At 29.8% G+C, this 25982-nt stretch overlaps 1 protein-coding gene across 4 annotated transcripts in view; it reads left to right on the forward strand.

The window, feature by feature from the left end:
- The window catches only part of LOC122508914 (zinc transporter 1), a 316952-nt gene that overhangs the window by 263768 nt on the left and 27202 nt on the right, over positions 1-25982 (forward strand). The window lies entirely within an intron of this gene.

Raw genomic sequence — 25982 nt, forward strand, 5'->3', positions numbered from 1 at the left:
AATTTTTTAAAACAATTTTTTGTTTATTTACTCCTCTCTGAGAAAAATATTATTAACATATTTGGATTTCTTATGAATTCATCTTTAATTTCATAAAAAAAATTGATAGAGACTCAACTGGGTCCAGAGATATATTGAAGTTTTTGTAAAAAAAAGCGTCGCCGCACCAAAGCACCATACAACACACAAGTCGCGTAGTACGTTACCGTAGTCGTGCATTGCAGCTACAACTATGCCTATTTTTTTACAAAAACTTCAATATCTCTGGACCCAGTTGAGTCTGCAACAATTTTTTCTTATGAAATTAAATGTGAATTCATAAGAAATCCAAACATGTTAATAACATTTTTCTCAAAGAAAAGTAAATAAACAAAAAATTGTTTAAAAAAAATTTTTTTTATTTAAAAATTAATTTTTTTAATGAAATTTATTTGTATTTTGAAGTACATACTTTTACCTAAAAAATGTGTGAATTGCATAAAAATTTATGAGCAATATTCCGAGATATTCAAAATCTTATAAAATTAGGGGAGAGTGGGGTTAAATTTAACCGAACCGGTGGGTAAACCGGACCCCTCTCAATATTTCCGAAATGGCAAAATTGGAAAAAGTGTTGTTTACAAATTTAAAACAACCATGTTTAGTATACCTTATTTTCTCAATCTGACAGTTTTAGCCTGCGTTTGTGCGACGAAGGGAGCAAAAGTTTTTTTTTTAGTTTTTTTCTACACTTTTACGAATTTTTTCTTAAGTAAATTCTGAGGAAATCGTGATTTGTTTTCAAATATTAGGTCTTAGGTTTTGAAGGTACACACCTCAGGAATATTTACCACCAAAAACTTTGATGAATTTGCAAAGCGTTTCTTTTTGACAAACATTTAATCTCAAAATGGGCGTGTGAGGCAAACTGGACCGTTTTCGGTGTTGCAAACCGGCCATAGGATATTTCCATTGAATTAAAGTTTCATAAAAATTATTTTCAAATAAAATGTTTCTTTCATTAAAATATTTACTTAAAATGAAAAATAATTGTCTTCTAATGAGAATTGGACCCTTCAATATGGTTTCTCTGATAATGACAAACATTTTAATTTTTTTATTAAAAAAATATTTATTTAATTAAAATTCAATCCCGTATTATTATTTTCATTACTACAACCATTGTTTACATGATTGTTTATGTTTTTTATTATTGTAGATTATGTAAATGCAATATTATAAATAAAAGACCAAACGGTCCGGTTTACCACACGGGGTGGGGCAAACCGGACCGTTTGCAAAATTTTTTAAAGTTAGCACATCAACTAAACAATAAAAGATAAAATATAGGTGTCTCTGGGAAAAAGTTGCGCAATTAAATGGTCTTTCAAACAAGCCATCGAAAAATGAAATCGGTTGATTCGTTTAGTCACAAGAGTCAAAAAACCGTTAGGGGGTCCGGTTTGCCCCACTCTCCCCTAATATTAAAGTTTAAAATGGCGTATCTTCAACAATTTCGAATTTTTTTTTGAAAAAATTTAGGGAAAAGAAGTCTCTTATATAGAACTATAATCCCACGAAGTTTTGCGCAAATTGGCATACCCTTTGCAAATTGTGATATTTCTGACGTGAAATGCCACAAATATATGATGAAAGGGACATTCCAGTTCAAAACAGACAAAAAAGGCTTTTTTAGTATATATTATTAAAATAACTATGACATTTATTTAAAAAATTTATTTTTCATGTAATAAATAACACTGGTTTACAGTGAAATTGTCAATCGAACAAAACAATTTTTTTTCGAATAGTAAGTATTTTTTTAGTAAGAAAATCATAGTTTTAATTTTTTTCCCTCGTGCAGTTTTTCTGTAGCTTCAAATTTTGCATTTTCGAGGTGCAACGCCACTTAAACTTACCTGTAGGAAAATTAGCTTGTCAAAACATAATAAATGAGGTATCATTGGAAAGGTTATTAAATTACCTTTCGATCCACAGGTCACAGAATAAAATTCAACAAAAATTGAGAGAGTTACAGTCGATTAAAGATGAAATTTCATGACAATTTTGATGATTTTTAGACATTTGAGTACCTTCTACTATTTTTTTCTACATCAAACAGGAAAGAATGTTTAGGTTTTAATTTTTTTATTGATAGACTATATCATTACACAAATTTTGAGCCCTTGTGGACCTCGATTGGATTAAAAATGACAATTCTACACTAAATTTAGTGAACAAAACTACATTCTTCATTTTTAGTATCCCTTAAACATTTGCAGCAAAAATTGAAGTAATAAAATTTAGTTAAGCTCTAAAGTTACTAAAATCACTAATAAAGGATTTCTGAAATCGTAGATTTCGAATCCAATGTTAGTTTTCTAAATTTGAAAATGGCGGATCCAATATGGCGGACAAGTTTTTAAAAATCGATTACATTCGTCTTAAATTCGTTACTCGGGGGTTTTCGGGGTCGCTGATTACGAATCTGATGTCAGATTTCAAAAATTAAAAATGGCGGATCCAATAGGTGCGAATTTGATGGATTTTAAAAAACTCGTTCACCATTATGAATCCATCCTTTTCAATTTTCGAAATCTGACATCAGATTCGTAATCAGCGACCCCGAAAACCCCCGAGTAACGAATTTAAGACGAATGTAATCGATTTTTAAAAACTTGTCCGCCATATTGGATCCGCCATTTTCAAATTTAGAAAACTAACATTGGATTCGAAATCTACGATTTCAGAAATCCTTTATTAGTGATTTTAGTAACTTTAGAGCTTAACTAAATTTTATTACTTCAATTTTGGCTGCAAATGTTTAAGGGATACTAAAAATGAAGAATGTAGTTTTGTTCACTACATTTAGTGTAGAATTGTCATTTTTAATCCAATCGGGGTCCACAAGGGCTCAAAATTTGTGTAATGATATAGTCTATCAATAAAAAAATTAAAACCTAAACATTCTTTCCTGTTTGATGTAGAAAAAAATAGTAGAAGTTACTCAAATGTCTAAAAATCATCAAAATTGTCATGAAATTTCATCTTTAATCGACTGTAACTCTCTCGTTTTTTGTTGAATTTTATTCTGTGACCTATGGATCGAAAGGTAATTTAATAACCTTTCCAATGATGCCTCATTTATTATATTTTGACAAGCTAATTTTCCTACAGGTAAGTTTAAGTGGCTTCGCACCTCGAAAATGGAAAATTTGAAGCTACAGAAAAACTGCACGAGGGAAAAAAATTAAAACTATGATTTTCTTACTCAAAAAACACCTACTATTCGAAAAAAAATTGTTTTGTTCGATTGGCAAAAAAAAGTTTTTAATTTGTAAACCTGTGTAATTTATTTTAGAATTTGTAAAAAAAAATTTTCATTTTTATTTTAAAATGTTGGCGATATACGCCATTTTCGAAAATGTCCATTTTCGGTGGTAAGATCGATTCCAGACTTACTAAAACAGATCAAACCAAAAACGAAGTGACATTCTCTTCATTAGATAATTCTTTAGGTGTGGAACCTCAAAAAAGTGGAATTTTCTTCCCCCTCTTTTTTTAGAGTACTTTTTCCCAAAAATAAGCAAAAAAAAGGTGTTTTTATTCAGAATTTTCTCTTATAAAAAAAAGGGAAGTTGGAAATTTTCCAGTTTTTGAGGTTCCACTTATAGGCATGATGACGCTGAATCAATTGATTCAGCCGTTTGATTTTTTAAAATCGCTTTAGAAGAACTCGAGATATCACTCTTACCAGATCAAAAAAAGACATTTTGAGAAAAACGTATTTAAAGTTTTTGTTCACAAGTTTCGAAATTTTTTTAAAAAAATTATCGGATTTGCTTGAAAATCGTTACACGGAGATTTTTGAGGTCGCTAATTACGAATATGGAATCAGATTCTTAAAATTCAAAATGGCGGATCCATTATGTCGGACATTTTTTTTCAAAATCATTGGATTTGCTTGAAAATCGTTACAGGGGTTTTTTGGGGTCGCTGATTACGAATATGATATCATTTTTTCAAAATTAAAAATGGCGGATGCAATAAGGTAAACGAAAAAAAAAATTAAAATAAAAAAATTTCTTTTCCGCCATATTGGATCCAAAATTTTGAATTTTTAAAATTTGATATCTAATTTGTGATCAACAACACCAAATACATTTTTGTTTGTCTTTTTTAAAAAATGCAAATGAGAAAACATTTAAATCATTCGATTGCTCCCGTGTAGAAATTTAACCATGGCCCAAATCGGGGAAAGATCTTTTGATCATTGTGTAGGCCATAACATGGCATGAAACACGTTCCCAGATCGGGTCCAAGTCTGGCCAGACTTAGGCCCGATCTGGGAAGGTGTTTCATGCCATGTTATGGCCTAGATATGGCAATTTCTACGCTTATCCGCATACAAAAACATCTTTGACATGGCGAAGAATAAGGATGTATAACTTTTGTTTTACTTCGAATTTTGCAATAATATTTTAGGAGAGTATTCTTGACACTATAAGAAATCCGAAAATTAAAACAAAAAAACCGAATTTTTTGACATTTTAAACTGGAATGTCCTCTTAACAAGATGGAAAATTCAAAATGGCAGACGACATTTTAAAAAATTAGTCAGATTCTCTTAAAAGTTAATGATCAGCGTCCCAGAAAACCCATGAGCACCAAGATTATAGCAAATCTGATTAAAAATAATTTACAATTTGCATTCCTTAAAAAAAATTTGTATTTTTAGCTTTATTTTGTGATTATTGAGTTTTTTTACCATTTAAGATCCTGTAACGTCGAAATTTGACTTTGTATCAAAAAATGTTCTAGAGAAAAGTTGTTTGCTTTTTTTTTATCTAAAATAATATGCAGTTGAAAATTTTTAATTTTTGAAAATTTGGTAGTTTATGTAGTTTTTGACGAAAATGGTTGACTAACAAACTTAGCCTTTATTTTTACGTTAACTTTAAGTGTGCAAAATTGGAAAACAATTCATTAAGTTTTTCAACAGTTAATGTGGGAAAAACATTTGCGTCTACAGACATACTGACAACACACAGACAGACGCACTCTTAGGATCATGTTTTTCCGACTAAGGGCACCTCAAATCGTAAAGATTTCATAAAATTAGTATAAGTCAAAATTTGACTAAAACTAATACCTTCTCATCACAGAAAAAATCCCGACTCGCTTTTGTTGCAACGTATTTAGAAGTCGGTCTCGAAATGAGTAATCGACAACTTCAAGTGACTCAAAATGAAAAAATGTCAGGATCTAGTTTCTTTTCTGTGGTATGTTGGCAACAGCTGTAGAAAATGTATGTTGCGCCATCTCGATTTAAAATTATAAGTATTGTTGAAATTTAAATAGTACAGATAATTATAATTTTTTATTGAAGTTTTTATAAATAATTAAATTCTTTTGACAAGATTCTTTAAATTTTTTGAAAATGATGTTTTTTCAATAATTTTAACCACTTCACTGGCAGGGCGTTCCAAATGGCGTTCCACGCGCCGAGGCCCAGACTGGCAAAAACACCGAAATGGCGTTCCTAATAAAACTTTATTTTTTAAGAGTGTACACTACTTTTAACTTCTACAAAGCAATATTTCTATAGTTTAGACATCAGGGAACAATATTATGTATTAGTATACAATTATATAATAATATAATGCAATAATTATACTAATAATTATAACAATAATAGTAATTGTTATTATTAATAATTATTATATTTTATATATCAATTATTTATATTTATTTTTTATTTATTACATTATTATTATTATAATATAATATTGTATATAAATACATTTTTTTAAATAAAAAATATGAGTTTTACTGCGTAAAAATTGAAAAAAAGTGGAACGCCATTTGTTAAAAAGTGGTAAAAATTGAGTATTTCAACGTTCAAAGAAACATTGAAAATCTCAAAAACTGAAACTTTTATTGTGATAATCTTGTTACCTGATGTCTAAACTATAGAAATATTGCTTTGTAGAAGTTAAAAGTAGTGTACACTCTTAAAAAATAAAGTTTTATTAGGAACGCCATTTCGGTGTTTTTGCCAGTCTGGGCCTCGGCGCGTGGAACGCCATTTGGAACGCCCTGCCAGTGAAGTGGTTAATTAAAATTTTTTAAAATAATTAAATTCTGCTGAACAATTTAATTATTTATAATGATAATTGAAATTTTGAAGGGAATTTTTAAAAATTAGAAACACAGTTAATTGAATTTCTGCGAAGAATTATATTACTTTTGAAAGTAATTAAATTGTTTTTCAGAATTTTATGGAAATTTATAAAAATAATTGAATTCTTTTTATGAATTTTTTAAAAAAATAATATTCAAAAGAATGTAGTAAGTCTGAAAAATTTTGCTATTTATGGAATTAATTGAATTCTTGAGAAGAATTTTTTTTACAGTTTCTAGAATTAATTGAATTCTTTCGACGAATTTTAATGTAATTTTTAGTAATAATTACATTTTTCGAGGAATTCGATTAAAATTATATTAAAAATAATTTAAATTCTGCAATGAGTTTTACTATATATGAAAATAAATTAATATGTTGCGAAGAAATTTTAATTATTTCTAATAGAATGTAAAGAAATTTAAAAATTTTGTAATTATTTGTTTATAAAAATTCAATTACTTTGAAACAATTGAATTAAAAAGTATCATAAATCTTATTTTTCAGAATTTTCAAAAAAACTTTTCGAAAATTCAATTTTATTAAAAAATTTTAATTGTGTATCTTTTTTGAAATTAACTAATAAAAATTTTAATTATTAATCTTCACACTAAAAATCATAAATACATTGGAATATGACTCTTTATAAAATTCAATTATTTATCAATTACTAAATTAGAATACCAAGAATTCGATTTGTTAAAAAGTTTATAATGAAATTTTTTAACAAATTTAATTATTTTCAGTTAACTTTCACAAAAAAAATTCGATAATTTGTTTAAATTTATTTACATATTACATTTTAATCAGTGACTGATTTTTTAATGTAAAATTAATTATTTTTAACTAATTCAAATTGAGATAACAATATAAATGAAAACAATAAAACAATAAATACTAGCGACATATACCTCACTCGCTAACGCTCGTTCGGTTGTATTTAAACTTATTTGTTTTTACTTATTTATTTTTATTTATTTGAACTAAGTAAATATTTACTGGACGCAAATATTTTAATTTATGGTATCAAATAAATAATTATTTGAACCAAATACAAATTACTTAAGTCAATTAAATGGAATAATTTTATCGCTGGGTTAGTGGACAAAAAGGACACCTCGAATTTTGGTTCAAAAAGAGGACACCTCGCTTTTTAGTTGAAGAAAAGGACACCTTGAAAATGTTAATTTTAAATGCATTTTTGTTTGACGATAATATCGTTTTCTCCAAGTGGAATGTACGTATGTTTAAAGAACATTTTAGAAGTTACGTATCTTCCAGGTTCAGTGAAGAAACCACGTATCTTTCTGTTCCGTGCAAAAACTACGTATCTCTGTCAGTCGCTTTTAAAACTTCTAATAATATTCTAATATTTTTAAGAAAAAAAATTAAATTATTTTAAAAAATATATATTTTATTGCATCAACTTTTGAAAAAATTATTACTTCATAACAAAATATTAACTTCAAAATAATAATAATAATAAAAATAATAATAATAATAATAAAATGTAGATCTTCTAAAGTGACTGACAGAGATACGTAGTTTTTGCACGGAACAGAAGGATACGTGGTTTCTTCACTGAACGTGGAAGATACGTAACTTCTAAAATGTTCTTTAAACATACGTACATTCCACTTGGAGTGAACGATATGTGTAAAGTAATTGACTTATGATATTTTGTGCTCAAAAAACTATGAAGATAATATGTTCTTAAATCTTCTATTACAAAAAACAATTACATTACACATAGTATCGCCTAGTGATGCATAACGAGACTTTGTCCTTTCATAAAAGGAAAGAGATGAAACTGTAACATTCAATTGTTTTCATTGTATTTTTCGCGAGATTCTCGATATTCGCTCGTAATGCATCACTACTAGTATCGCCAAACGAAAGTTGATGTAAAATGAATATTTTCGACGTGTCCTTTTTTTCAACTAAAATGCGAGGTGTCCTCTTTTTCAACCAAAATTCGAGGTGTCCTTTTTTTCGACTAACCCATCGGAATGAAGGGAATATTACATTTCATATTCGGAATATTCTAGTGGAATGTTCCAGGATCTTAAAGTAATATTAAAATGTCCGCCCCACAGGAATATTCCAAAATAACATTGAGGGAATGTTCCACGGTAATTTCGAAGTAATATTCCAGGATGATGTTGAGGCAATATTCCACCGTAATATTAATGGAATATTCCAAGGTAATGTTGAATGAATATTAAGGGAATATTCATATCTTTTACAATTTTGAAAGAAATAACGAAAGCCCTAACATAGTAACGAAGATTCTTTGGGCTGACACTAATTCTCCCATTACTCCACAGAATTGTTACAGGCCAAAATTTGAATAAAAAAATAAAAATATTAACAAATTTTATTATTATCTCGATTTTTATACAAGTATACATATCTACACATATTCACCTATAATATAATGAAAAAGCATAACTAAATAATACGATTTTAACTACTTATGGTGATGTTTAGAAATATTTTGCATTTTACAACGAAAACTAAAAAAATACATTTTCCCTTGTCTTTACTAAAAATTTGTCAAGAATGTAATCGTTTGTTTTGGAATGATATAAACAAAGGTTGTAGAAGATTTTCTAGACATTGCAGCGAATTTTAAGGCTTTTAAGTACGTGAAATTTAAAAGCTCACATTACCCCACGCTCCCCTGCACAAAAAATAAAAAAGATATTTCAAAAATAATATTTTCCCATCTTTTAGTACTTTTGACCCATTTTCCCCTAAATTTTTTATTAAAACCAGCCAATATCGTAGGTTTTAACTTGTTCACAATGTGAATCATCTTAAAATGCTATATGGGGCGTTCCATGGCTCTATGAACCGACGAAATTTTGGTTTTGCTTATACCCAAGCAGCACGGAATATAACCTTAAAATGAAGGGAATATTACATTTTATATTCGGAATATTCTAGGGATCTTAAAGTTATATTAAAATGTCCGCCCCACAGAAATATTCCAAAAATAACATTGAGGGAATGTTCCACGGTAATTTCGAAGTAATATTCCAGGATGATGTTGAGGCAATGTTCCACCGTCATATTAATGGAATATTCCAAGGTAATGTTGAATGAATATTAAGGGAATATTCCCTGAAAATATTCCAAAATTTCATACTTTGAAAAAATTTGACTTTCTTTCTCTTTATCTTCTTTCTTTAGTAAAAACGATTTTCAATGCTATTTTCAACATATTTAATATTATCTAGGAACATTCCCTCAACATCACCCTGGAATATTCCATTAATATTACGGTGGAACATTCCTTCAACATCATCCTGGAATATTACTTCGATATAATCGTGGAACATTCCCTAAATGTTATCTTGGAATATTCCTGTGCAGCGGACATTTTAATATTACTTCCCCAGTAGCACGTAATATTACAGCGCATTCAGAACATTGCCTTAACATTACCAATATTGCTTCAATGTCGTGGCATATTGCTGGAATGTTCCCAATATTACGTGCTACTGGGGTTTAAGATCTCTGGAACGTTCCACTGGAATATTCCGAATATGAAATGCAATATTCCTTTAAATTTAAGGTTATATTCCGTGATACTTGGGTACTTTGTAATTTGATAGTGTTTAGGGTCCTAAATAAGTGTGCCAAAAAGTTTTACAAAATTTTTAATATTTTGCAAGATATTTGCAAGGGTGCGTTCATAAATGATGTCACGTTTTTTGGGGGAGGGTGGAGGGTCTCTACTAAACGTGGCACAATGTATTTTTACATGTGAAATTGCATGAAATTTGCTTGACAGGGGGAGGGGGGGGGGTATAAAATCCCGAAAAATTGCGTGACATCATTTGTGAACGCTCTTCAATCAAATAATTTCAACACTTTTTTCAGGAATTTTTATCTCGTAAACTATATAAAAATGCTATTTTATTAATTTTTTTGAGAAATGTTTTTTTGAAATTTTTACTGCACTATTCTTACGCACGTCACCGTCACCAATATTGTTACAATATATATTGTAACAATATTGTTACGACAAATTTGTCTAGACTTTGGGTTTTTGCAAGTCTAGACAATATTGTTATATAATAATATAAATTTTTCTTTCTAAACTAGAGCTTGAACATTTACAAAATTAAAACCTTATAGTGGTTAGAAAATGTAAAAAATTATTAATATTTATAAAAATATAAATTATTTTATTTAAAATCATTGTGTAATAAGACAAAAATTATGAAGTGACATTTTAAAAAATTGTCATTGTACATTATACGAAATGTTATTTTTACGTATTCTCTTATAAATCTTTCATTTTCGTCCGCTATCCTGGATTCGCCATTTTGTATTTTTAAAAAGTGACTTTGGATTCATAATCAGTGGAATTTTACTGAAAATCAGTTGAAAAGTACTAAAATATCAGTCATTCTTCACTGATTGTTATTTTATTGTGATTTATTTATTATTGTAAATTTCTGTCAAACAAATAATTTTACTAAAAGTCAGTTGAAAATTACACTTACAGAAATATAAGTCATTTTTCACTGATTATCCATTTAAGAAATTATTGTTGATTTCTGTCAAACAAATAAACCCAAGTGCGAAATGCCAAGCCTGCAAAAACGGCCCATAATTGGTCTAGTAATGTCTGCTGAGAATTGGCAGTAGTTACTGGGCCATTACTGGTGTTCAAAACGTCCCATTGATGGGTCAATGATGGCGCCGATGGTCAGATTTTCAAATTTTTTTAAGACTGGGCCAGCTCTCGGCCCAATAGTGGCACATTCATGGCAAAGTTGATCAATCTTTAATGGCAAAAAGCAATTGCCATTAATGGGCCGATGGTCGGCACATCACTGGCACTTTAATGGCAAAAATTTTGTATCTTTGATGGCAAATTATAATTGGCAGAATTGGGGCGTAGCTTGGCCCAATAACGGCACATTATTGGCAAAGTAGATAAATCTTTAAAGGAAAAATTCAATTGCCAGTGATGTGACGAAGATCAGCCCATTAATGATACATTAGTGGCACTTTAATGGCAAACATTTTGTATCTTTGATGACAAATTGTAATTGCCAGAATTCGGGCGTAGCTTGGCTCAATAATGGCACAATATTGGCAAAGTTGATCAATCTTTAATGGCAAAAGACAATTGCCAATGATGTGACAAAGATCGGCCCATTAAAGGCACATTAGTGGCACTTTAATGGCAAAAATTTTGTATCTTTGAAGGCAAATTATGATTACCAGTATTGGGGCGTAGCTTGGCTCAATAATGGCACATTCATGGCAAAGTTGATCAATCTTTAATGGCAATATTCAATTGCCAGTGATGTGACGAAGATCGGCCTATTAATGGCACATTAGTGGCACTTTAATGGAAAACATTTTGTGGCAAATTATAATTGCCAGAATTGGGACGAACCTTGGCTCAGGAATGCCATATTAATGTCTATCATTTTGTATCTATGATGGTAAATTATAATTGCCAATATTGGGACGTAGCTCGGCCCAATAATGGCACAGTATCGGCCAGTGTAGTGTAGCTTATAAGAACCCTTTTGCTTCCTCGACTTCACGTCAGAGTAGCAGAGTGGTCAGAGTGTTAGGCTATGGTGCGTCAGGTTCAGGTATCGATCCCCGCGAGCGGTAAGAATTTTTCAAATATTTGTAAGTTTGCGATTAATTCAGGGAAATAAACTATATAAATATTATGAATTAATTAGTTAATTAAATAAAAAATATTTTTTTTTTAAATTTTTTAACACTGGGGAGTAATGGCAGCCAATAATGGGCCATTAATGTTTACCGAGAATCGGCCGATGATTGGCTGCCGACGGCCTACCGCGGTTAACCTTCCGACAGTCGGGCCACTATTGTCTGCCAAGAGTAGGCACTGACTATGCCGTCACTGGGCCAGTTTTAGGCCGTTTTTAATTTCGCACTTGGGAATAAGTAAATACACAAGTAAATAAATAATTTCCCTTACAACACACACAGCGCAGCATTAGCGAGTGAGGTACTTACGTATATTTAAAAAAATTTCAACAGACACTACGTGCATCAACGAACCTTAAAAAATTCAACAATTTATATTATCAATCGTTTATTAAATCTATATATGTGATTTGTGTATATGTAGCAGTTTATATCTGTACATGAGTCAGTATACATGTGTATATAATTTATATACATGTGTGAGTATACATGTATGGGTGTTTTGCGCGCATGCATGATATTCATAGAACACTAATGCGCATGCCTGATATTCATAGAACACTGCTGCGCATTCCTGACATTGATAGAACACTACTGCGCATGCCTGATATTCATAGAACACTACTGCGCATGTCTGACATTGATAGAACACTACTGCGCATGCGTGACATTGATAGAAAACTACTGCGCATGCATGATATTCATAGAACACTACTGCGCATGCGTAACATTGATAGAACACTACTTCGCATGCCTGATATTCATAGAACACTACTGCGCATGCCTGACATTGATAGAACACTACTGCGCATGCGTGACATTGATAGAAAACTACTGCGCATGCCTGATATTCATAGAACACTACTGCGCATGCGTTACATTGATAAAATACTACTGCGCATCCCTGATATTCATAGAACACTACTGCGCATGCGTGACATTGATATAACACTACTGCGCATGTGTAACATTGATAAAACACTACTGCGCATGCGTAACATTGATAGAACACTACTGCGCATGCGTAACATTGATAGAACACTACTGCGCATGCGTGACATTCATTGAATACTACTGCGCATGCGTGACATGACATGTATGTGTTTTGTGTATATGTGTAACATTCATGGGTATGTGTTTTTTGGACATGTGTGAGTGAAGCATTTTCAAAGATACTTAGACAGAATAGAAAGAGGTGTGAGTCGGTCGGTCGGTCGGTCGGTCGTACATTAACTTAATATAATATAGAGGATTATTATAAAATGGAAAACAAGAAAACAATATAAATAAATTTATATTTAAAAAAATTGAAATAAAAACCGATTTTTTAAAAACAAATTAATATAATAAATTTTTTTTAATTTAGTGAAAAAAATTTCTGGTTTGGCATAAAATTCCTGGTTCATTCCCGGTCAAATAAAATTCCCGGTTAGTAGACTTCCTGTAAAAATATAAGGTTGACAAATTGTAACAGAAAAATGCATGTTTAATTTTATAATAAATTTAACATAAAAATATTAATATATTGAATTCAATTTCTTAAAAATCGATTCTTAAAAATCAAGTTAAAAAAATTTTTATTTGGTAAATGAGTAAATTTACAAAAAATGGATATAATATTTTCTTAATCAGAAAGAAATTACAGAATAATTTAATAACTAATTATTTGGAAAAGTAAAAAATATGAATATATTTCTTATGCGTTTTTTTCTCGAATAATAAATGTTGATTGTAAAAAAATTCAAGAATTACAATAATAACTTATAATTAATGCAATATCGAATTTATTATTCGATGATACATTTTACATCACTCGTAATTATAATATTAATGTAAGTCGCCCCACAACTGTTTGACTATTATGTAATTTTTTCCTTCTGAATAATGACAATGGAACACTTTGTAAAAAACTAGAGAACTCAAAATATGAAGAACGAATGTTTCTGATGTCCTTACTTCGTACGCCATGAGATTTATATTGTGCTCTACAGTTTCCACAACTTTACAAACAAATACGGCATTGTCATTTTTCCAAATTATTTTGTACAACTCGGCAAATTCTGGAAGTCCGTTTTCGTACCTTACTGCAATATAGCATCGGTTAGCAACAAATTTGATGCCGTCACATTTAATCCATTTTACTGTGCACAGCATCTCTTCTTCAGGAAACAGGAATCTGAAATAAAATTTGATAAAAACTGAATTTCATACATAATAAACTGTTTGCATTCATAAAAATAATTTTGAACTTTTTTTACCTGAAAGAAAAAGCAGATGGTGCAAAAAGCTTCTTTGGTCCACATTCAATTTTATTATCCATTGGGAGAATCGAGTCCAACGTTTGTTGCAATTGATGCTTCCGGGCGAAAGTTATAGGCAAGTTCTACCAATTGCGCATGGGTTGAGCGATCTTTTTAAAATATTGGTGTTTTGCTTCGAATCTTAGTGTCCAGAAGTGAATTAATGGGCCAAATATTTTAATAAGACGTGGATAATGGAGAAGAAAGTGTTGTTTCGGTATTAATTTTTTCTTTGCGCCTGAATCAGATTTATAAATATTCGCATATGTCTCCAAATACAACGAGATAAGAGACTCTAAGTAACCCAATGACCGCATTGAAATTTTTGGTGAACAAACAATAGTCATTATTTCTAATAACTGCAGGAAATTTTCTAAATAATGAAAGTTCTCATTGTTCACTCGATCGATCACTATAAATGGCAAAATGGCGGCCAACATCCACATTTGTACAGCTGTCTGCTTAATCGATTTATTTGCTCTTAAATGATCAGGTTTTATAGGGACGGTTTAGCAGATTTCTCGCTGTACCCATAATCAAAATTAGCTACTCTCTTATTAAATTCGTCAATTGTCATCCAATTTCCTTTTAAACAAAATTTAACGAGAAATTCTTTTGTATGTACAGCTACTGCACCTAAAAACAAATCGTGGCCAATGTCAGGTGCTGCTATTGTTGATGGATCACCCCCTATTAGTTTACTTAAAGGACACCTCCTATTTATTCCGAATTCTTTACATAAATTTTTTCTCTCGTCTTCAGTGACTGCAGCTTCAATTTTTGCTAGTTGTTCTTCATGTGTAGCTGGTGATCGCAAACGCTGATTGTCTTCTTTTGTCATCATTTGCAACTCCTCTAATGAAATTAAACAATATTGACAGGGATGTTCAGCTGAATAAGTTTCTTTTAAACCAGTAATACATTTTATACCTTGGTTATCTCCTGACAGTGCAGACACTGCTCCATAAATCATTTGTCCATTCGGTAATTGGAGACCATCCTCTATTAGCTTAATATCTTCAACCAGCAAATCAGAAAGTGGATCTAAAGTATGCTTTTTTACAGTTGGATATTCTACAATCGATACTAAATATATTGATGACAAAGCTCCTTGATACTTTGCAGGCCGATTACCAATTTGAAAATAGGTAAAACCAAACTTTTGTTTTCTTCCTGCTCTGGTACCCAAGGGGTCACAAATTTCCATTTCGTCGTAATATAACTTTATTTCAACTGCATTTTTATGCAACGAAAAGATTGGAACATTTTTATATTTTGATCCATCCCTAAAAGAACTGAGAGCACCTACTTCACTTTCACAATTGAACTCCAAACTTTCCAGGAATGAATCATCACAAAGTTTCTTGAAGAGTACATCTCGAATAGAAATATAGACAATTCTATCCCTTTTAATTTTTACATTCTGGTTTCCAGAATTAGGTAGCTCTCCGACTCGAGTAAAATGTGTTGAAATGTCTTTATATACTGGATGAATGACACTAAATTTTTCGTTAAAATAAACATTTTGTTTATAAATGGTATCCAATCCGTGAACTGTATTTATAGACGCGATTTCTTCATTAATATCTATGAAATCATTGAGATTACAAACATTAGCTTCACTTAATAAAGCCTGCGTTTTTAAATAAGTATCGAACACATATCTTTTGACTACCGCATCTAAACCTTTAATCACGTTTAAAACAATATCATTAGTGACTTGACATTGAGCCCTCATACTCAACAACATTATACCTAGGGCCGTCTTCTGAGCATCAGGGTCACCTAAACCATGGTTTGGAAGATCCATAATTATGTCATTGTTTCCGTCTTCTTCATCAGAAGTAGTGAAATTATTGGAACCATCGCTGTCATCGGAGTTATTGAAATCCGTGGAATCATCGATTTCATCGGAGTTCCTTGAGTTTTCAGAATCATCATCAGAGCTATTGGCGTTTTCGGAATTATTGGAGTTATTGCAGTCATCGTCTTCATCATTAACATCGTCAGTATCATTTAAGTAACGCAATTTACCATTATGCCTATGCCTGTGTGATCTAAGAGTGTTCAAATTCGAAAACACTTCCTCGCAATTGCGAACTCCACAAGCAATTTCAAAATCTGGAAGATGAGAATGACTGTTTTTTAAGTGTTGCTCCAAGCAGACTCTTGTAAATTCCTGACCACAAAAGCGGCACTGCAAGTATCTGGGATCCATTTGATATTAGGTTTTATCCATTAAAACTTTGCTCAGAATTCATGAAATTCCTAAAAAAATTATAGTGAGTGAGTTACAGAATCAAAATAATATTTAATGAAAAGAATAAAGAGTGAATCCATTATATTTCACAGAAAGTCATTGTGAGCTATTTCTTTAACAAATTTATACTTTTAGAAATAATTCTTAATAATATTTAGGAATTAAAATAAAGGGATGTAAGTTAAAATTTTTCTTATTTATTCTAGAATATAAGTATAAAGTGAAACATGTAAAGAAAATTCACACTTTTTTAACATTTCGAAATTATTTTTGAAAACATATCAAAAATTGTTTAAAATATAAATAGAATTATTGGTTTTTGTACAACATCGATTAATTATTTTATTTTTTAATTACAGTAGTAAAAAAATTAAAATAATAGATGAAATATGTTTTTAAAGTTTGTCTGTCAAATAACCTAATTTTACTTTGGTGAAGTTCATAACGTTTTTAATTAACGATTTAAATAAAATAATTTCCTATTCAAATTTTTATATATTTTGTGCAAAAAAAATTTTTCATTCCTTTTTGATCAATAATTTTAAAAAGAAAAATTTGTAAAAAAATATATTGTTCTCGTAACGAAAAAATTCTTTTTATTTGAATCGTTATTTATAAACATTGTGAACTTTACCGACGTCTAATGTTGCGAATTTTATAAATTAATTACAAAAAAATGGAATTATTAAATAAAATAAAAGTAAACTTGACTAATCAATAAATAAAATAAACTCCATCGTTCTCCATCACAAAAATTTAACCGGATATTTTTTAAATAATTTTTTTCGTTTTGTATTAAAGAAGTAATAAAAAATAAAAAATTGCGGATATCCATAAAGTTCTCATTTTCATTTCAATATTTTTTATATTTGCGAATTAAAAAAAATGCTAAATCGAAAAGTTAGGTCATCTGACACACCAACTTTGAAAACATATTTCATGTATTATTTTATTTTTTTACTACTGCAATCATTAAAAAATAATCAATTAATCGTTTCTGCACATAAACCAATAATTCCTTTCACACTTTTAACAATTTTTTTATGTTTTTAAAAATAATTTCGAATTGCTAAAATAGTGGAATTTTTTTCATTACCTGATACACTGTAAACTAATATTTTCAGATAAATAATAATAATTTAACTTATTTTCTTTTATTTTGGTTCCTAAATGTCATACAGAATCATTCCTGAAATTGTCAGTTTTTAACCCTTTGAAGCATACATTTTTCTAGTCAATGAATTTAAAAACCATGTACACTTTAGGGGGTTTTAAGGGTCTCTGATTACGAATATGAAGTCTGATTTCTCATATTTTCAAAATTCAAAATGGAGGATCCAATATGGCGGACTTATTTTTTTAAAATTGGTCAAATTCGCTTCAAATTTGTTCCTTTAGGGTTTTCGGGATCGCTGATTACGAATATGAAGTCATATTGTCAAAATTCAAAATGGCGGATCAAATATGGCGGGCTTTTTTTTTTAAATTGGTCAAACTCGCTTGAAATTTGTTACTCGGTGGTTTTTGGGGTCTCTGATTACGAATATGAAGTCAGATTTCTCATATTTTCAAAATTCAAAATGGCGAATCCAATATGGCCGACTTATTTTTTTAAAATTGGTCAAATTCGCTTGAAATTTGTTACTCGGAGGTTTTCGGGGTCGCTGATTCCGAAAATGAAATCAGATTTCTCATATTTTCAAAATTCAAAATGTCGGATCCAATATGGCGGACTTATTTTTTCAATTGGTCAAGTTCGCTTGAAATTTGTTACTCGGTGGTTTTTGGGGTCTCTGATTACGAATATGAAGTCAGATTTATAATTATTAATATAATATATTATACATTATATTATTATTATTCAATTACAATGTCTTTTACGGCTTTTAAATTAGAGGCATTTGGGTTCCTTTGTGTCACTTTTTAATTGTTTCCGTTTTTACTATCTAAAAAATAAGTTAATATTATTATTTTCATCATTACAGATTATTTGAAAATACATTCGCAACTTTTAGATTAGGTTATTGTTATGAAAAATATTGCCGACAAAACTTAAAAAATAATACCGAAGTCATTTAGAAATGTACTCTTTATGCCCGCTGTCCCGCCACTGCCGAGAACGCCCTATATAATATAATATATTTTATATACAATATAAGGTATACGCTCTTTAGTTCACTTGTTTTTTCTGAATTTTCTCTAAGAAATTTATGTTACTGCTATTGTTGCCTGCTTAGCGTCGTATTACAATTTGTACTGGCATTCCTATTTCGTTACAGAAATTCGTCATTTTTGTATTTATCTATCTAGAAAGTTATAAAAGTTATGCGTTCATATGTTCATTTGTTTTCTCTTCATTTTCTTTAAGAAATTGATGTGAATAGTTTTGTCTTCATTTTATTGTTTTATTACAATTCGCACTGTCACCTATATTCTGATACTCTGTGCATTTACATTCTTCACATGTAGCGTTTTATCACGATTGCTTTTTTGTATGTAGTGTAGTTTACTGTATTTTAAAATTTTATTGCTAAAAACGGACAAGTTCCTAAAATATAGAAATAGAAAATGCAGATATACCTAGCGATTCTGAATCGATCGATGGGTTATGCGATTCTGAGGATGATGATGTTGATGATAATGATTTTGAGACAACAATGAATCATGAACTAGAGGCTTTACCAGAAAGTGATAGTGACAATGATAGTTCCGATGAATTCAATCAAATTCTCGAGGAGCGATTGTCAAATTTAGATGGGATATGGGAAAAAAATCGAGATCAAAAGGCGATTTACCTTTCACTAGAGATTCTGGTCCGAGTATTTCGAATGGAGCTAAAACACCATTAAATATATTCTTTTCTTTGTTCCCTGAAGATCTCATTGAGTTAATTGTGCACCAAACTAATCTTTATATTACTCAAGTAGAGAATAAGACTTTTGATATGGTCACAAGAGACGAGTTATTGAAATTCTTAGGATTGAATATTCTAATGGGTGTAAAGCATCTTCCATCATATCGTGATTTTTGGTCTAGAAATGAACAGCTTCATGACACTTACGTCTCTAATGTCATGACTGTCAATCGCTTTCGCTTTGGATTCTTATTATTACATTTCCACATTAATGATAATTTGCAAGAACCAAAGAAAGGGCAAACCGGATTTGATAAATTGTATAAAATCAGACCACTGCTTGATAAACTATCTAACACTTTCAAATTATGTTTCAAACCTAATCAATATCAGTCGATTGATGAAAGTATGATTCGTTTCAAAGGGAGAAGTTCATTAAAGCAATACATGCCGATGAAGCCCATAAAAAGAGGTTATAAGGTTTGGGTACGTGCAGATGAGAGTGGTTTTGTGTGTGAATTTCAGATTTACACTGGGAAAACAGATAATAAGACGGAAAAGTCATTAGGATCAAGGGTAGTAAAAGACCTAACACGAGAAATTATCGGAGGTAATCACCGAGTGTTCTTCGATAATTATTTTACGAGCACGGAACTTATGATTTCCTTGAAGACTGAAAACATCTTGGCATGTGGAACGGTAAGGAGAAACAGAATTGGATTGCCGAAAACAGCAAAAGCGACACAAAGAAATTATTAGAGGAGAACATGAATTTCGAAGTTCATACAAGGGCATTACGTGGCTAAAATGGAAAGATAATCGAGTAGTATCACTCCTATCAAATTTCCATGATCCGTCACTTGCAACGAATGTCGATCGAAGAATGAAGGATGGATCGACAAAATCTATAAGCTGTCCTGAAATGGTGCAGGATTATAATATACACATGGGCTTTGTTGACAAGGCAGATATGTTGAAATCCGTGTACGAAATTAATCGGAAATCAAAAAAATGGTGGCACCGAATAGTTTGGCACTTTGTTGATGTGTGTGTAACGAACGCTTTCATCATTTATAAAGAATCAAAGAACCAAAACAAAAATCTGACCCTAAAAAAGTTCAGACTTGCAATTGTGGACGAATTAGTTGGTGCAAGTCTTCCTACGCAAAAAGGTAGGAAACGTACATCTACTGACTCTGTTCAGAAGTGTAAGCCACAAGTGTCTCTAGAGAAAAGACGATCTGCTGCAGCTCATATGCCTCAGTTGATAGGTAAAAACAAAACAAGACGTTGTGCTCATTGTTCCACCAAAATCGAACGAAAAGTAACCAGATGGCAATGTATCACCTGCAATGTACCTCTGTGTCTCTTAACTGATCGTAATTGCTTTGCAGAATACCACATTTAAAGATTACTAACTCTATGAGTCGAATTAACTTCTTCGAAAATCTTCAAATTTAATAAAATCAATCGGCCCTTTTAAGGGCCACCAACTGTAAGTAACAAACTTTAATTGAATTCGATCAATCTTAAAAAAAAAATCCGCTATTTTTAATTTTGAAAATATGACTTCATATTCGCAATTAGGGACCCCAAAAACCCCAGAATAACAAGTTTCAAGTGAATTTTAGGAATTTTAAAAAAGAAGTCCGCCATATTGGATTCGCCATTTTGAATTTTGAAAATATGACTTCATATTCGTAATCAGAGACCCCAAAAACCCCCGAATAACGAATTCCAATTAAATTTGATCAATTTAAAAAAAAAAAGTCCGCCATATTGGATCCGACATTTTGAATTTTGAAAATATGAGAAATCTGATTTCATTTTCGTAATCAGCGACCTTAATAACCCCTGAGTAAAAAGTTTCAAGTGAATTTTAGGAATTTAAAAAAATAAGTCCGCCATATTGGATCCGCCATTTTGAATTTTTAAAAACTGACCCCAGTTTCGTAATCAGCGACCCAAAAAACTGTCTAGACATGATCCTCAAAGTTTTTCATATTGTTGGTTAGACACAATTACATTTATTGTAAAAAAAACTGCTTTTTTTAAGTTTATTTATTTATAACAATTATTTTATCAACAAAAAATATTTTTTTTGGGTCTTTGTTATAGTAAGGGATGTTCTCTGATACATGTAGTATGCTTTTTGTCATTGAAATTAATGAAATTGTGCTTGAAAAATGCAAAAAAGTGGAGAAAAAAAGGTGACAATCTGGGTTGTCACTATGCCGCAAAGGGTTAAAAAAAGGCAGCAACAACTTTGAGTGAAATATAATGGATTGACCCTACAAGAAAAAAAAGTATAATCTTGATCAATTTTAATGTCAATAGTTTACGATAAACGTCTTAAAACAAATTGACTGATATTTTTTAATCATTTCAATTTCTTTAGAAATAAAACATATTTTTAAGGAATTTACCAGCTTAATTTTTTTAAAATGAAAATTCGTTTTACAGGAATATTTTCTAAGAACAAATTTTTATTTAAAATTTGTATTTTTAGAAAGAACATTAAAATTACTTTTTTATAAAAATACCAATTTATTTAAAACTTATTCAATCCAATCGATTGTAATGCAATTAATTTACTGCTAAACATTTGGTACCATCACAAAACACGTAATCATTTGTTACTCGATTCACAAAACAATTACTCTTAAAATAAGAAGTCTAGAATTAAAAATTTGTAATTCTTATTATTGAATGAAAGAAAAAACGTTATACAGAAGAATAAAATGAAATAGAAATTTTATATTATAAAACCACTGTTTTGTATATATTTTTGTGTAAATTGAAATTTGAGGTTAGGAACCAAAAATTATCACAACACTTTGGTTATTAGTCTGCGTATATAATTTTAAATATAAGGTAAAGGTCCCTATTATGGGACGCGGTTTAAGCTAAACTAAATTTCTATGATAAATTTCTTGGAATTAGGAGTGTTAATATAAATAATTACGGTATAGATTGAAAGATTTATATGTTATGAATAATATTTAGACCCTAAAATGGTTATTTTTCTTGAAATAAAAATAATATTAATTAAATTTTGAAACTCTGCACTGCACTAATTATGGGACTATGTAACGGGTATGTACGGGTGTCCCAAAATGAATGTTCCTAATATGAGACATTTATTTAATTTAATAAGTAATTACAATTCTATTGACTTATCTTAATAATTTGAATATTAATTAAAAAGAATAAAATACAATAAACGAATTCTGGTTTAATAAATAATTATAAAACTAATTTTTGTGGTAGAAAATTAATGTGAAAATACTGAAAATATTTGAGGTTATGTTTGCTGTGTGTCTCATAATAGGGACATACAAATAATAAGTGTACCTAATGTGGGACGGTAGTCTGACGGAAAACCTGGCCTACCTTAATTTAAAAGCTAAATTGCAATTAAACATTTCTTATTAAATTAAATGCTATACATAAATAATTATTCTTATAATAACGTGTAAAATTTTTTGAAGTAAGTAGAAATTTCTTATGACCAATTTTAATTGCATTTATTTTATTTTTTGTAATACTGTCTCATAATAGGGACAAAATTGTAAATTGTCCCATAATTGGGACCTTTACCTTACTTACCAACTTCGAATTGTATAAAATAAGCTCCTACTTTTTGTAATCAAATGTTAATTTAATTTGTTTTCCCAACATAAGTCGTTGGCCTTGTGTCAATAAAATTTACAAATTATCCATTTAAATTCCACACACAGTTTTTCAGTATATTTTCTTATATATTTTTATATTTATATATGTACATTCTTATATAATACTATATATATATATACTTATATAATACTATATATATATACTTATATATTTTCTTTTTTTTAACTTCTATTCCAATTATAGACGAAATATAAACACAAAATTCACTTGTCACAAGCAAAAGCGTCAACCATTTTACCAGAAAAGCTAGAAAACGAAACTTGGTGCCATGGTGGCGGTAGTGATGACTTAAAGATCGTTCACACCTCACTTTTCCCGTTGAAAAATGAGGGAAGATTTGAATTTTAATAGATATTTAAATCTTCCCTCATTTTTCAACGAAAAAAGTGAGGTGTGTACGATCTTCTGCCTGCGCAGGCAGTCTGCAGAGGTCTGAGTGTTCCTTTATTGCAATTGTATTTTTCAATTTCTACCACGCATGAGTCTGGTCAGATTTGCAATAAAACAACAAGTGAAATGAATGTTTCCTCTGAACTTTTTTAACTTTGCTTTGTGATTATTGAAACTGTAAAGACAATATAAGAGGATGCGCTCATAAGGTCAAACTATTTAAAAGTGTTAAAATTAAAGTTAAAAATCTGTTTCAATTCTTTCAATCTCCGCCATCTGAAGCAACATAACCTTACTTATTGACACAATCTTCAAGTAAGTATATTTACGATAGGTAAAATAAAATAATACTTATAAAATTCGTTACATGCACCAAATTTAAAATACTATATTTTTTCTTAATGAAATGTGCTAATTTACATCTTACAATAGAAAAATAAACAATCGTAAATCGCACACTGAGAAATACGTTTCTGTTTAGTTACCCACGCGTGTTCTCTAAGCGTTTGAAACTTACAACGCTCGGTTTCATTGAAGAAATAAAAATTTAATAGAAAAATATTGTTGTATCTGCTTTCTGTCGCTTATGTGACAAAAACGCATTGTTGAAACTATCAAATTATAAGTATTTTTTAGTGCAAGTTTTAGTAAAGTTATAATGCGATAATTTTTAGAATTATTGCTATTTTGGTAGTTTTCAATGGAATAGTATAATATTTAGATACACTCATGATACACTGTAAAAAAAATTTTGTGTGGATTTACAGTTTTTTTACAGAAACTTGTTAAATAACATCTTTAAAAGTAGCAAATTTACAATCCCTTTTGTAAAATTAATACTTTTAACGTGTCAATTTTAGAAGTTTCTGTAAATTTACTACTCTGAAAGTAGGTAATAAAAGGACAAAATTATTACTGATTATTACCTACTTTCAGAGTATTAAATTTACAGAAAATTGTAAAATTGACACGCTGAAAGTATTAAGTTTAGAAAACGGATTGTAAATTCGCTACTTTTGAAGATGTTATTTTACAAGTTCCTGTAAAAAAAGTGTAAATGCAAAGAAAATTTTTTTACATTGTATATTTTCAATAATTCAAATAATTTTTTTGATATATTTTACTTTAGAGAAACAATGTCCAATATCGATCGCAGAAATCACAAAAGAGGAAAATGTTTGACTGAAAATTGCGATTGCGACATGTACGAGAATGACCCGGATGCAAAAAGACCATCTTGTTTTTACTGCACTTGTTCGCCGGCGAAGCATATTCGAATTCAAGGTTTAAAAAAAATAATAAATAATAAACAATTTACGAAGCTAAAATTAACTGTTGATAATTTTTTTCAGATGAAAATGAGAACATTTTGACAGAAGATAATGGGGGATCGTTTGAAGAATCGATGTCGCAAAAAGGAAAAGAAGACAAAGTTAGTTGTTACAAGCTTAAGTAAAACCAAGGAAAATGAAAAATCATTAAATTCAAATTTAAAACAATTGACATCTCAACAGACAAAGGAAACCAAAGTTCTAAAAAATATTAGTAAGACAAAAGACGAAGTATGTATTTTAATTGCCTTCTAGGCGAATCTCCAACTAAAAAAAATTCCAAAATTAGAATGTGTTTCTCTGTGTTTTATGCATCAGCAACTTCCGAGCGTTAAAATCCATTAAATTTTAAAGTTCGGAAGTTGTCGATGCACAAAACACAGAGAAACGCATTTTTTAAAAAAAATTTCATTTGGAGATTTGACCCATTATTAAAAAAAATTATCAATTTTTTAGATAAATTAATCAAGCACATTATTTAGCCACTTGAAAATATTTGTAATAGAACTTAATGTTTTTACTAATATTTTTGTGTAATTTTAATTTTTGTTTTAGATCAAATTTGCGTTCCTTAGTTCTAATATCTTTCTCACCGAATATTGATGAAGGGCTTTCAAACAATTCACTCTCAAACTCTGAGGAATGTGCAATAATTTGCAGTGCATGTTCCAATATGGCGTCAAAAAATAAAATTAGCCTATCAGACAGACAGCAAATGGCAATACTTCTTTTAGATAAGTTTCCAGCCTTGAATAATTGTGTAAACGGAGACAGCCAAGTATGTGTGAATTTTTTGGATTTATTTTTAATAAAATTAAATTTCATAGACACTTTAACAAAATACGACTCTGATTATAAAATGTTATATTGATTGTCACACTATGAAATTTAAAAAAATGGATTTCTGTTTTCATACTCTAAAGATACATTTATATTAAAAACTGAATAGAAATTTATTTCTTCTGAAATATCTTACGTTTATTTGATAGGCTTTTTGTTCTAAGAAATTGAAATCACTATCCATTAAAATATACAAAATAAAAAGAATCAGTTTTTAAAAATATTTGAAGACTTCTTTTTCAGATTGACTTCCTTTAGAAATTTTATTGATTTCAAATAATGACATTACAATTAAAATAAAAATTACTTTTTAGGGCAGTATTGAAAGCCGCATCTATAGATGTTTAAAAAATAAAAACAGGACTTCTTATTCTTCAAGAGAATCTACAAATATTTATTTATTTGGTTTATACACCCGTCTTAAGCTTATCTA

This window comes from Leptopilina heterotoma, unplaced genomic scaffold (genome assembly GCF_015476425.1).
Source record: "Leptopilina heterotoma isolate Lh14 unplaced genomic scaffold, ASM1547642v1 Lhet_58, whole genome shotgun sequence".
Classification (NCBI taxonomy): Eukaryota; Metazoa; Arthropoda; class Insecta; order Hymenoptera; family Figitidae; genus Leptopilina; species Leptopilina heterotoma.